This window comes from Ptychodera flava, chromosome 12 (genome assembly GCF_041260155.1).
Source record: "Ptychodera flava strain L36383 chromosome 12, AS_Pfla_20210202, whole genome shotgun sequence".
Taxonomy (NCBI): Eukaryota; Metazoa; Hemichordata; class Enteropneusta; family Ptychoderidae; genus Ptychodera; species Ptychodera flava.
In genome coordinates this window covers 21,593,784-21,608,727 of record NC_091939.1, presented here as the reverse complement: position 1 = coordinate 21,608,727, position 14,944 = coordinate 21,593,784, and the positions used below count along the sequence as shown (strand labels likewise).

The 14,944-nt window shown below is 41.0% G+C and overlaps 1 protein-coding gene across 1 annotated transcript in view; it reads left to right on the top strand.

Moving 5' to 3' along the window:
- Window positions 1-13,241: 13,241 nt before the first annotated feature.
- The window catches only part of LOC139145389 (cartilage intermediate layer protein 1-like), a 32,674-nt gene continuing 30,971 nt past the window's right edge, over window positions 13,242-14,944 (top strand). Inside the window, exon 1 of the mRNA XM_070716525.1 lies at window positions 13,242-13,435. The gene's annotated coding sequence lies outside the window, so the exon portion shown is untranslated. The remainder of the gene's footprint in view (window positions 13,436-14,944) is intronic.

The window sequence follows — 14,944 nt, the reverse complement described above, 5'->3', positions numbered from 1 at the left end:
GCATACCAAGGTTGGAGTTGATTGCCGCACATACCCTAGCCAAACTGCAGAATAACGTCAGCAAAGCTTTGTCCAATTTCCCTATCACAGCTTGTCACAGTTGGGTAGACAGCGCCACTGTTTTATACTGGCTGTCTGATCATGGAGAATGGTCAATATTTGTGCGCAATCGGGTCAAGAAGATTGGCGAGCTGACAGAGTCCAAGTGGAGATATGTGCCAACAGCAGAAAATCCAAGCGACCTGGGAACTAGAGGGTCAGCACCAAGTCGACTCGGGAAGATGTGCTTTCAAGGGCCAAGCTGGCTCTCAAGTGAAGGTGACAGACCAGTTCAACCAGAGATTTCCGAGTCAGAGGGAGCCAAGTCAGAGAAAAAGTCAACGAAGAAAAGAGAAGTGATGCTTCTACTGGAAGATGCAACTCAGAATGAGACAAAAGCATGGTCATAAGAGCTTCTGAGCAAGTTCAAATTCTGGAAGCTTCTACGCATAACGTCATATATGAAGCATTTCACAGATTGCTGTAAGGGGATGAGACGAGTGGGACCACTCACTAAATCAGAGATCACAGCATCAGAGAAGGTATGGATCCACATAACACAGCAAACAAACGACATGACTTCAGATGTCACATTAGCAGCAGATGAAGATGGAATACTGAGGTGTCATGGCAGAGTTCCAGGTTACAACCCTGTCTTCATCCCAAGAAGATCTGCCCTGGCGAGACGTATCATTGAGCACTGCCATCTTCAGACATTGCACGGGGGAGTTACAACGACGTTACAAAAGGATGAAGATTTGTTCAACTATTTGACAACACATAACATAGAGTGGAAGTTCAACATGTCACGTTCTCCATGGTGGGGTGGATTCTTTGAACGACTCATCGGCATCATGAAGAGAAGTCTGTCGAAAGCTATAGGAAATGAAGAGCACTACTGAAATTTGAAGAGCTTGAGGAAGTTCTGCTCGATGTGGAGACGTTCATGAACAACAGACCATTGTGCTATATGGAAGAAGACGTGGACAACCAGCCGGTTTCTGGAGGAGAGCATCAATGACATGGATGACTCGAGAGATGTGATGAGTAAGCGGCTAAAGTACTTACGATCCTCCAGAGAGAACGTTCGTAAACGGTGGTTGAATGAATACCTTCATGCCTTGCAGGAACGTTACGGCAAGAGGATTGAGGCAAAGGATCAGGAGTTACAAGGAAAGAACTCGATTGTTCTACTCAAAGACACGACCAAGAATCGAGCAAATTGGAAGATAGGACGGATTGTAGACAACATAGTGGGTAAGGATGGCGTGATAACAGGATACAAGATCCGGACAGGCAGTGGCTATGTTGTTGAGAGGCCACTCCAGTTGGTGTGTGATCTGGAAGTCAGCGGAACTAACGACACAACAGGGGTTGGCACTATAGCTGAACCGGATGCTGACCCTGTGATTAACCAGACACGCACTTCAGCTGATGAAGAGGAAAGATCTCAAGCCAACCAAGAGTTGAGACGCCCTGCTCGGTGAGCACAGACTGCTGCGGTAGATCGCCTTATTGGTGTCATTGCTAACGAGAATGAGGACAATTAGGAAACCTCTATATTAAAGTTTAAGTAACTTTAATAGGGGGAGGGTGTGGGAAACCTCCCGACTTTATTAATTCTTATTTGTTGTTGTTTAGCCCAAATTTAATTCTGTTTATTGTTGTTTACCGCATTTATCGTAATTCCGGAAATTTGGCAAAATATTATATACTACAGTCGATGCTCTGAACACTTACTGCACATGACATAAAAACTTCGCTCGGCAGAGACTTTTCTGGAGTTTGGACACAGCTATAAGAATCGGTGTACAGATGATGGCTGAACTTTGACCGAAATGCACATTTTCAGGACACTCATTACTGTGCATGTACTATGATTTATTTGTGCGGACTGTGTTAACATGGACATATTTGTCACCAAGTTTTGAGCAACAGTTTGCTTTATAGTTGAATTTATTCGTGTTATTTTGTCGTGATTCTGGGGTTAAATTCTCATTACTACCAGATTTCCCATCATGCTTTTAAAAAACCTACAATGGCAACGCACATGGATGCGGCGTGCTGCTCTGTACTGTGAGTTTAAACGTAATAAAGTGAGTCTAGCAGACGCCAACGACCGAGGTAAGTAAATGGCATTTAAACCATAATGCCACAGATGTCATAAAGATGTCACCTTTGATGATGAGTACGTTTTAGATTTTGGTTATAAAAGACTTGACAGTGACAACTTTGGTCTGTTCTATTGGCAGTGGTGAAAAAACGACAAATCAAACGAGAAATGTGAAGCACCGTTGTGGGTGATTACAAGAGTGACCAAAACCGCTCTCCTGGTATTCTTATGAAGAAGATAGGAAAATGTCATGTTTCATTAAGATTATTGTGGATGGTGGCCCCTCTGTTGGTCAATTTCGCGGTACTAGTTAGGAGGCGATATACATGAGGTGAAAGACAAGATGTTCGGTCTCCGCATTGATAACTCAAAGCCTAACGTTTATCTCACAAAACAGCAACATGCATTGAATTCAAAAGCAGTAGTCCAATACATCAGGGACCCCCATTCGAAGATGAGGATGCGGAGGAACGCTAAAATCACCGTACTGTTGTTATTGTTGATCAAAACGGTTCTCTTAGGGGCGAACTGAAGCAGGAGCTTACAGCCCTAGTAAAGGCCCTCTGTACCAACTGAAACATGTTCATTTCAACAACGAGGTACATAAACAGAAGAAGTGGAGTCTTCCGCTCCAAAGTAGAACTTGGTACGGTACTTTGGCCATCGACCGGAATACACACTGGATCTGGTGACAGGGCAAGAAATACTAGTAAGAGGATAGAGCCCCAATCTAAGTCACGAGCGAAGGGCTTCACAGGTGTGTTACACGGTGTACATATCCAACAAGCCTCTTAAAGTGGCACTCCCATTTGGTAACATTTTTAAAACACATTTTTTAAATTCCAACGGTCGATATTTGACGTGGCGACTGCGCGCGGATCGCGAGATATCGATAAAAACATGTCATTTCCCGAGCGTATTTTTCGCGTCCCGAAGTTTTACGATGGTTTCTGATTATGACCCGAAATCCCCCGAAGGTTTGTTGTTGTGCTGATTGACGCTATTCTAGGGCGTCCATAATAAGTTCGAACGACGCATTTAATTTACCTCCCACTGCGAAGACTTTATACAGCATTATGCCTTTACCTCAGGTAAGTTTTTTTAAAACTTCTCTTTAGTTTTTGTCGTTTTCATTATTCTCAATCAGTTGTATTATATTTTTAAACCAATACCACATAGATATCAGTTTTTATGTGTAAAATATTAGCCGCCTCTGATGACTACATTTTGTCGTCTGCCACACAGTTAGGTATGGTCAGGTGTGGTTCGATACATAGCGGCCGCCGCGTGGTATGCGTCTATGCATACCACGCGGCGGCCGCTCAAACGCATGTAACTGTGCTAGTCACCTATGCGAATTCTGGTGGAAACAGCAAACTTTGTTTTCCGTTTTTTTACGCCAAGTCAGTAAGACTCAGCTTTCTCCCACGGTGCATGACCGATCACCGACGCGAGTAGTACTGTGGCGTACAACAGCGTCAGCGTAGACTCGTACTCCATAGCTTAGTTGACAATGGCACCAGTGCCGAACGTTCGATGTTCGGAAGCTGAATTTAGGTGGGCCACCGGAATTCAAACTTTTACTTTTTGAGGACATGTTTTTATCGATATCTCGCGATCCGCGCGCAGTCGCCACGTCAAATATCGACCATTGGCATTTAAAAAATGTGTTTTAAAAATGTTACCAAGTGGGAGTGCCTCTTTAAAGTTATCTTTCTCTCTCTTGAAGAAAATAGCCCGGTAAATTCGTCACATTCAGTGGATGCGGACTAATACGCACGTATATGCTCTCCCCTTCGTTGATTGGATACTAAAAATAATGCAATAACTCGTGATATTGGAGCTATGACACTCCCAACAGATCAAGACTACGTCACCGTAGAGAGATACTGTTGATACCGGTGTTTTCAACTATTGTACAACTATTTGTACAGACAAGAGCGCAATATAGTCTACGCATTTCGAATACCACCATAAGCAGTCTATAAAACCTTCTGAATACAGGCACAGTCTTGACTTTCAGGTGAGTTGTGTACCTGGTCTAAAGCATACTAAGATTTTTACGAGTTCCCTGGTATTGAGGGAAGATGCGAGTTCCTTGTATTGAGGGAAGATGCGTATTTTAAGTTGGAGGGGGGGGGGTGTCAAGGTAGGGTGGTCTTGGTAGTTTCCTTCGTGCCAGTGAGTGCGTCTATTTGTCTGTGACCAAGGCATTCTTGAAGTATTTTTGTCACACCAATAACAGTGAATGAGAATGGAACCTTTGTTACAAGTTTCTAAACTAACTGAATTATTAATTATCAAGAAATAAAGCGCTCAGAAAACACCTGCAGTAAATTGTCTAATGTGACATATGAGGCGGAATAAATCATATTATTCAAATCGAAGTTGGAAAAATGTCAAGTACGAACATAAATTTCTTAATAGCGTCTATTGACACTTTAAAGCATTCCGCAAAGGATTTCTGGCACAGAGCTGCTAATACTGCTGACATTCCTTGCCTGTGAAGAACTTTGATTTGTTTATATCTAAAAACGTTGTAGAATTTATCAGAGAGAATGTTGGACACCATCGTTAGCAAGCAGATTTGCACACTTTCCTTTGTTGTGAGATTTTGCAGAGAAGTGGCTTCAAATTTTAACGAAATTAGGTCTACGTGTCAAATGATCGTATTTACTATTCTAAAAACAGTTTTTAGTTTAACGATCGACGTCCACCCCTATGGATGCTCTGAGACGTGGTGGATACACTGTCTTTTGAACCACATTCAGACTCACAGATACATTTTCAAAACTTAGGAAAGTTGTTTTCAAATCCACGAATCCGTATGATCTACGTCTCATACCCGAATATCTACTGTCTAAGGTCACATTATCGTGTACTCATTGAAAACTACAATCATAAAATATTTCATTTTTCGGACACAATTTCGCTCCAGACACAATTGCCTAACAGTTTAATATGTTCGATGTCGCCTTGGACATACAAGTGGTGTACTTGCAAGGTTAATCATGACGTTGTATCGCGAACTTTTATATCATGTAAGTTTTATCAAAATCCATCGTAAATGATAAACCTACAATAATATGGAAAAAAGACTGAATCAACATTTTGACGATAGTTTACCTTTGGGACACATTTAATGAAGTTACTCTCAAAACCAGGCATAGTGACACTAAAGTTCTATTGGATCGCGATGAATGTAATTTCGTTTGAACAAGCCAAGTTTAAAATTCATGGGCATAACTACTGTAAGAGCGGAGCTTCTGCCAATCTTGGAGTGTAATCCTATAAGAAGTCGAATTCACTGATCTTCCAGTACTTATACATGCATGACAGAAGACCTTACTGTCCCCCGGAGAAGTCGTTTGAAAAGACCCTCACACTTTGTTTTTCATTTGCATTGAACAATGTAATCACTGACGTTTGCAAACTGTCATAGTAACCTTTGTCGATTTTGAAAGAGGCTAATTAAATAGAAACGTGACACGCGTACGAAGTACTCTACCCTTGTTCGACTGCACGCCTCTTCAGTTTTAAAGTGACCACCGTGGGAACTTATACTGTCGACAGTCCCTCGTGCCTTCTTTGACCGGATTCACTTTATTATAGTGCGGTAGCAATTGAACCACAGGGGATTCAATCTCCGATGATGACGATGATGATGATTAAATATTTAAAAATGAAGATAAATAAACATATATTTGGACTCAGTAAATTTGTTGTTATTGTTGTTGTTATTGTTGTTGTCGTTGTTGATACTATTTGCAGAAAAGAACAAAGTATGCGCTGCAAATTTCAACACAGCCTAACTATAGGCCTACATGTGCGTCGCAAATTCAACACAGCCTAACTATACATGTGCGTTGCAAATTCAATACAGCCTAACTATACATGTGCGTTGCAAATTCAATACAGCCTAACATTACCCAAGGGGTGTCACTTCATTGCCACACACTTTTTTCGATCGCCAAAAATGCACCTAGCATGCATCGAAATCGGTAAAATTCGACGTAGGGTCAAAGCACATTAGTCTTTCTCAATAATACTCCAACATTTTTACCTCTTACCGATGAAAAGTCGAGAAATCAGCAAGTTTTTCAGCGTATCTGGACGTCTCTTACATTTCAGATTTAAAAGGCACGGCGGGGTATTGAGTCACGTGGGCGCTTTTCAAATCGAACCAATAGCAGAGCTCGCCAAAATGCACCCAGCAAGCATCGAGAGCGGTAAAATTCGATGTAGGGTCAAAGCACATTGGTCCTTCTCAATCATATACTCAAACATTTTTACCTCTTACCGATAAAAGTCGAGAAATCAGCATGTTTTTTAGCGCATCTGGTTGTCTCTTACATTCCAGATTTAAAAGACCGCGCGTTACATTAAGTCACGTAGGCGCATTTCAAATCGAACCAATAGCAGAGCCCGGCCCGTACTGAACGAATGGGCCCAGCGTGAAAACTCGGCAGTGACGTAAGTTTCTCAGGTCTTTGGAAGACTATGGGTGACACTGTCTGCGTGCGTCTGCATACGAAATTCTGGTAACTTTAACAGTTCCAGTTCACCCGCAGCAAGAGATCGTTCTTTCCAAAGATGTGAGAAACTTTGTTGCTTCCGGGTTTTCACGCTGGCCCATTCAGCTCTGCTATTGGTTCGATTTGAAAAGCGCCCACGTGACTCAATACCCGCCGTGCCTTTTAAATCTGAAATGTAAGAGACGTCCAGATACGCTGAAAAACTTGCTGATTGCTTTCTCGACTTTTCATCGGTAAGAGGTAAAAATGTTGGAGTATTATTGAGAAAGACTAATGTGCTTTGACCCTACGTCGAATTTTACCGATTTCGATGCATGCTAGGTGCATTTTTGGCGATCGAAAAAAAGTGTGTGGCAATGAAGTGACACCCCTTGGGTAATGTTAGGCTGTATTGAATTTTCAACGCACATGTATAGTTAGGCAGCAACGCACATGTATAGTTAGGCTGTATTGAATTTGCAACGCACATATGTATAGTTAGGCTGTGTTGACTTTGCGACGCACATGTAGGCCTATAGTTAGGTTGTGTTGAAATTTGCAGCGCATACTTTGTTCTTTTCTGCAAATAGTATCAACAACGACAACAACAATAACAACAAAAATAACAATAAATTTACTGAGTCCAAATATATGTTTATTTATCTTCATTTTTAAATATTTAATCATCATCATCGTCATCAATCCCCTGTGATCCAACGTAGGCGATCGAGCGTCGAAGGCGCGAGGCCGAGTGCCGAAGGCGCGAGAACGAGTGCCGAAGGCACGACCAGCAAATACCGGATGCTACGCCAATACGCGAAAACAAAGCGGTACAAGCGACTGGCGAGAGTCTAATGGGAACTTTGCTTCAGTCGGTTGAGCTTTTGGTACATGCTCACGCTTGAGTTGGCTAGCTTCCAACCGTCGGCAATGAAAGTCTGAGTAAAGCTGATGTAAGGTGCACCGGTATCAAAAATGAAACACCCAAACCTATATATTTTGCGGAAGATGTTTCCAGTGAACAATGGTTTTTGAATCATTAAGCTTACATAAGGGAGCATTCGTTATTTACGGGGAGGGGGGGTTGGTGGAAATCAGGGGGGGGGGGTGACTTTTACAAAACCGCTTTTTAGGGGGGGGGGTCAAATTTTACAATCAATGATTGAAGGGGGGGTGTCAAATTTTACAAAGGTTTGTATTGAGTTATGGAAAACAAAATTGACTTTGGAATTTCACCGAAATGTTGCTTGTGTAACCGATGTTTCGAGACGGCAGAATAATAACCGACCGAAGCTCAGCCAAATTATTTCTCTAGCAGGGCCAACAAGTCCGAGACTGGCGTTAACCTCTCTAGAGCAGCAACAGAGCATGTAGCCCTGAGTACAGGTCTGTGTGTTCCTGGCATATGCGGCCTCCACCACAGCCCTTCAACGGTCTGTGGAGATAACTGGGGTCTCTGCAGCGAGATTCAAAATGGGGATCTCCATGGGTAAACAACTTGTCGAGTATGTTATGTTTCAGAAAATGAGCGGTTTCGGACGTTAGGAGAAGTCAATCGCATCTTTTCTGGGATTGGTTAGGAGGTAAAAGTAGGCAGGGAAAGGATTTTGGCCCAATAGAGCAGAATTTCGGCCAAAAAGACCCTTTAGTCTTCACTGCGGTCCAGATCCAGGCCGCAGAGACCTCAAGTCTGTTCAAAGACCATTGCAGGGCTTTGGTAGAGGCCATATGATGCTGGGAACACACGTGCACACACCTGTACGCAGGGCTACACAGCATAAGGCATGAATGAGGAACCAACACACAGTCATATAATGTAACAAACAACTTCTGTATATTACTATATTGTGTCAAATATCGGGGTCTACATATAAAATAGTAAAACCGTACTTCAAAAATATAAATATTACTCCATGGTAACAGTAACCGTACTGATCGACCTCCCGACGGCAGGAGTCGAACACACTTTCAGAACAAAACTCTGTTCAAACCCTTTCTAAATGCTTAACAATTTCTATGGAAAACTTAACGTTACCGCAGAGGTACCTCAGACTTGACCACGCGGCTGGGAAACACAAATAGTTCACACGCGACTTTAACTAATGTTCGATGATGAGCACAATTGTAAGTCCCGTGTAATGTCTGCACATGAAAGTCGGCGACAACACATGCAATTCACTGCTAAGCAGCGTCCAGTTCAGCTACCACGGGAGCAGCCATCTTAGATCTTTTGTTTACTTCCGGTCGGGACATGCCGAACTAATCTGATGTCTTCCTCTGCTAACTCCGCGCGTCAACAAAAGTTCAGTGGAACGATCATAAATAATGTTCTCATGACAATCTCAGACATCTGACTGAACTCATAAACGAAATAAAGTTCACAGTTAACACACAATTTGCTGCAGAAAGATCAGCTTTCAACTTGTGGTGATATTATCATCTTAGCGTGCAGTGCGTATATTGCAAATATACGGCACGGCTCACTTGTGTGCGCAATGTGCGTTCCATCGACTAAAGTAGAGGATGGCGTAGGTCGATCCGCATGAAATTCGATCTCTGCCACTCACCGGTTTCTTTACATATCTGCTGACTCGAGTAAGACTCAAAATAGAGAAATACCTGACTTAAAAAGCACACGCTGACACTCAAACCTTCCAGTGCCAGTGCAGCATGCAACGTAAAACACTCTCTGGAAAGTTCCCGTCTTGGACTCCCTAGGTGTACAGTGATAACACACAAGAACTCTCAGGCAAAATAGAAATTACACAGGTCCTCCATACATAATCTATGAGAAGCTATGAATAATTTCTTTTTAATACAAAACTAGCTAAATCTGTGTATTTATAGACTCTTGATTATTGATATTAATGTACTTGATAAGACTAGGGTAGTTACCAGTGCATGTGTGAGCAAGAAATTTGATTTTGGAATTTCACCGAATTGTTAATTCACTATCTTGTGAGAGGAAACTATGAATATTTTTTTCCATTACAAAACTAGGTAAATCTGTGTATTTATGTACGCTTGATTATTGATATTAATTTACTTGATTAGACTAGGGTGGTAACAAGTGGACGTTTGTGCAAGAAATTTGATTTTGGAATGTCACCGAAATGTTGATTCACTATCTTGTCTATACGGAAACTATGAATAATTTTTTCCAATATAAACTAGGTAAATCTGTGTATTTATGTACTCTTGATTATTGATATTAGTGTACTTGATTAGACTAGAGCGATTACAAGTTCATGTGTGTGCAAAAAATTTGATTTTTGCATTTCACCAAAAATGTTGATTCTCTAGTATGTGAGGAAACTTTTTCAGCCCGGGGCCACAGGGTGCGAAGGGTTAATGAATCAAATCTGATGAATTTTTTTTTCATGGGGGGGGGGGTGTCACATTTTACAATTGATGAATTGAGGGGGGGTCAAATTTTAGAAATTTGATTTGGAGGGGGGTCGCTTTTTACGTTTCATTTGTCGCTCAAATTCCACCGCCCCCCCTCCCCGTAAATAACGAATGCTCCCTAAACGCAATCACTCAGACACCAGGAAATAATACAGTGAATAAGGTAATTTCTTAAGCAATGTCCTTGATCCCTTCACAAAATGACGATTGATTGTTTACCCTCGAATATGGCGCGTAATCAAGGCCAATATTCGAACTCCCAATTTTCAACTATACAACTCAACATTCAACATTCAAACTCCCAATTTTCAACTATACAACTCAACATTCAACATTCAAACTCCACATTTTCAACTAAACAACTCAACATTCAACATTCGAACTCCCAATTTTCAACTAACAACTCAACATTCAACATTCAAACTCCACATTTTCAACTGTACAACTCAACATTCAACATTCGAACTCCAATTTTCAAACAATACAACTCAACATTCAACATTTAAACTCCACATTTTCAACTATACAACTCAACATTCAACATTCAAACTCCCAATTTTCAACTATACAACTCAACATTCAAACTCCCAATTTTCAACTATACAACTCAACATTCAACATTCAAACTCCCAATTTTCAACTATACAACTCAACATTCAACATTCGAACTCCCAATTTTCAACTATACAACTCAACATTCAATATTCAAACTCCATATTTTCAACTATACAACTCAACATTTTCGGAACTCCACATTTTCAACTTTCGAAGTCCGGGATTCGTATTCTCCCTCGGCATCCCTAACTTGCTTCATTGTAGTTACCCACGTTTTTCCTTCTGGGCTATACTACGTCAGAACGCGTCATAGATACGTCACTTGACGTTTCGGAGTTTTACAGTTATTCCTATGTGGTGTTCTAGAGGGTCCAAATAACAACTCGCGTGTTAATTTCCACACTGTTACAGCCAAAACACAACTCACACACTGAACACACCAAAGGACATACAAGACGAGATGGCTGATGTGTGAGGCAACTTTCCCTTTATTACACCGTGACCACTATGTTCAACATCATGTATTTTTGAGCGGCTTGCACTAGCTGGACAATACGCTCACTACACATTCAATGCCACTTAACTGTGACAAAAGTCTAACAAGACTCTCACACCTACGTGACATATCTCCCCGTCTGTCGGGCTGGTCAAGGTCAAGCAGCAGCCTAGACAAATTACCACTGACGTGGTCACGAACGAACTCGGTGTCGTCCATGTTCAAAATTAACTGCGAGGTCACCATGTGTTTGGGACTCCCTAACAAAGTGATAAGTAGTTTCATGTAAAATGACACCGACGATTTTTTAAAGTCGTATTTGACTATATGTATGCTCATTTTGGCTTGTGTTCGCTGGCTAGTGGTCTAGGGGGACCTATGACTTCGATAGTTGAAAATGTGGAGTTGTATAGTTGAAAATGTGGAGTTCGAATGTTGAATGTTGAGTTGTATAGTTGAAAATGTGGAGTTCGAATGTTGAATGTTGAGTTGAAAAAGAACTGAAAATGCCTTTTTAAAAGCAAACCAATACATAATGACTTGATATGTTGTTTTATCATTATTGACGTGTTTCTACTTGTTCACCCATTCTTGCATTCATCATTGCAATAAAATGCTGTGAAAAAAATAAACCTGATGTGGCCTGCATCTGTTCACCTTGATCTTAAAAGGCATAACTTTCTGTCTTGACAACCATACCATAATTTCAATGTTTTACCTAGTGTACCTGCTTGGTTTGTACGCAGGAAACGAGTAGAAAATAGGTGTAACCTGCGACTTCACAACAGCGACCTTCGACTCACAACTGCGACGTGTTACTGTTAACATAACGAGCACTAGCCAGACTAGCGACGCTCAAAATATGGCCAAAAACAAAAACCCTTATAAGCGTCCGGAAACTCCGGTCGATGCTGGGTCATGTTAATTATAATATGTGATCAGAATACAAAAGTCCTGAAAAGATATGATGATCACAACTTCCAGTATAACGGTAACAGTCACTCTAAATGTATACAATAAAATTAAAATGTGCCTGGAGGATGTACTATAAATACAGAAAGCTGCTTCCTGTCTGTAAAATCTAAAAAAAATCAAGATTTTAAAGACTTTAATTTGCAGATTTGTTTTTTACGCATTTGTATTCTTATTTATTTTTTTTATTTTGCAAACTAGTTCGAAGATTTTTCCCCTAACTTTCTGCTCTGATTTTTTTTCTGTTTTAGGTATCCCTAACTTTCTGCTCTGATTTTTTTTCTGTTTTAGGTATTTGGTGTTAAATGAGAGTATGAAAAGCAGTCACAAGTAATGTCAGTGATAGGTGGTGTCATTTAGGAAAGAGATGAGCTTCGATGACACAGCTGTCTTGGCCTACGCGTTGTTCGGTTGCTTTCAAAGTCCGGTTTCAAAGGGACAATGCTTGTAAATGTAAAGGAAAATGAGGGCAACTCCACACATCGGCTCTACCAATGAATATTGTTTGTATTACGACATGGTAAATAAAAGGATCATTGTATTTTTTTTGTGTGGAATACATGGCGAGACACCGGCGAATCGATAGTGCTTTGACCCTAGTCATGTGATCTGGGTCCCCGGTAAACCGATTTGTTGATAGAGTGATTCGTCTCAACGGTGTTTCGGAATCAAAAATGGGGTTCCTTCATCAGTCGCTCTCTTGTTTTGTATCCCCTCCGCTTGGTTGTGTGATGAAGTCATCTTCGTCCTCGAAGAGGAGAATTAAAGCCAGATTCGTTATTGAGAGAGTTAGCCACTCTTGACTGACTCTATAGCGAGCGATCCGGTGTGTGGTGTCATAGTATAATTAACATGACCCAGCATCGACCGGAGTTTCCGGACGCTTATAAGGGTTTTTGTTTTTGGCCAGTATGGTAACTGCCAATATTTCAAAACTTGTAAGTATGGTTATTAAGTCCTTGGTTAAATTCTAGCCACGTTCGCATCATTAAACTATGATAATTTTAGCTTTACTTCCAAGTAAAATTGAACAGCCAATGACAGCGTCCTATTATTTAACCAATCAGATTTCGCAATTCGATACATGACGGTTTCCCATTACCTGCCTCTTTGTGCTTGTCACTTAACGAGGCGTAGACCAGCCAACGTGGTACTGGACCTATGACACTCGCAACATATGCAGACTACGTTGTTGTAGAGAAATAGTGTTGATTCCCGTGTTTTGAATTGAACTGCTATTCGCACAAAAAGGAGAGCATAGTCTACGCATTTCGAATACCACCACAAACAGTCTATAAAAAGGGTCCACCCGAATACAGGTGCAGTCTTGACTTTCAGGTGAGTTGTGTATCTGGTCGAAAGCATACTAAGATTTTTACGAGTTTCCCGGTACTGAGGGAAGATGCGTAATCTAAGTTGGAGGAGCTTGGGTAAGGTAGTGTGGTCTTGGTAGTTTCCTTGATGCCAATGAGTGCGTCTGTTGTCTGTGATCAAAACATTCCGAGAGTATTTTTGTCATAACGATAACAGTGAATGAGAATGTCTGAATGAAACCTCTGTTTCAAGATTGTAACAAGTAGAATTATTAATTGTAAAGAAAAAGCGCTCGGAAATCACGTGCAGTAAATTGTCCAACGTCACATATCAGGCGGGATAAATTATATTATTCAGCTCTAAAGGGAAAAATATGAGTTATGAACATAAATTCTTAACAGCGTACGTACGCGGTGTATCGGCAAATCGTTTACCCAAGGATTCCTGGCACACAGCTGCTAATGCTGCTGATATTCCTTGCATGTGAAGAACTTTAATTTATTTATATTTATAAACGTTGTAAACTTTAATTCCCTTTGCAGTTAGTCGTGTCGTTGTATTATAAATGTGTATGTATATTTTATCCAAATCCATCGTGAAATGTAGCGTCCACTGTTCTGTTACGGTCATGATTTTTGCGTCCAAATGAAAAAATGCCGAATCAACATACCGACGACAGTTTACCCGCGGGGCACAAACGTTTGAAGAAGTTAATCTCAAAACCAGCACGATGACACTAAAGTTCTATTAGACCGGATAGAATGTAATTTCTTTAGGAAAAGCCTAGTGGAAATTCACGAGCATGACATATGTAGAAGCGGACTTTCTGCCAATCTTTCAGTGTAATGCTATGAGGAGTCGAGTTCGCCGATCTTCGAGTCCACGTACATCCACAATTGAACACTTTACTGTCCCCTAGAGCAGTAATTTGATAAACCCCTTACACTTTGCTTTTTATTTGTATTGCACAATATAATCGCGGACGTTTGCAAACTGTCATAGAAACTATTGTCAACTTTGACAGAGGCTAAATAAATAGAAACGTGACACGCATACGAAATACTCTACCCTTATTTGACTGCACGTATCTGCAGTTTTACAGTGACTACCTTTGAAACTCTGCTTCAGTCTGTTGACCGTTTGATACACGCTTACGCTTGAGTAGGCAGAGATAATAGTCCTCGCCAATGAAAGTCTGAGTAAATGTTGATGTCTGGTCAGTTGCACCAATATCAAAAATGAAACACCCGAAATCATATTTTACGGAAAGGTGTTTGCAGTACACAAATAGTTTGCGGAAGTTAGTCTCAAAACCAGGACGATGACACTAAAGTTCTATTAGACCGGATTTACTGTAATTTCTTTTTGAAAAGCCTAGTGGAAATTCACGAGCATGACATATGTAGGAGCGGACTTTCTGCCAATCTTTCAGTGTAATGCTATTAGGAGTCGAGTTCGCCGATCTTCGAGTCCACGTACATCCACAATTGAAAACTTTACTGTCCCCCAGAGCAGTCATTTGATAAACTCCTT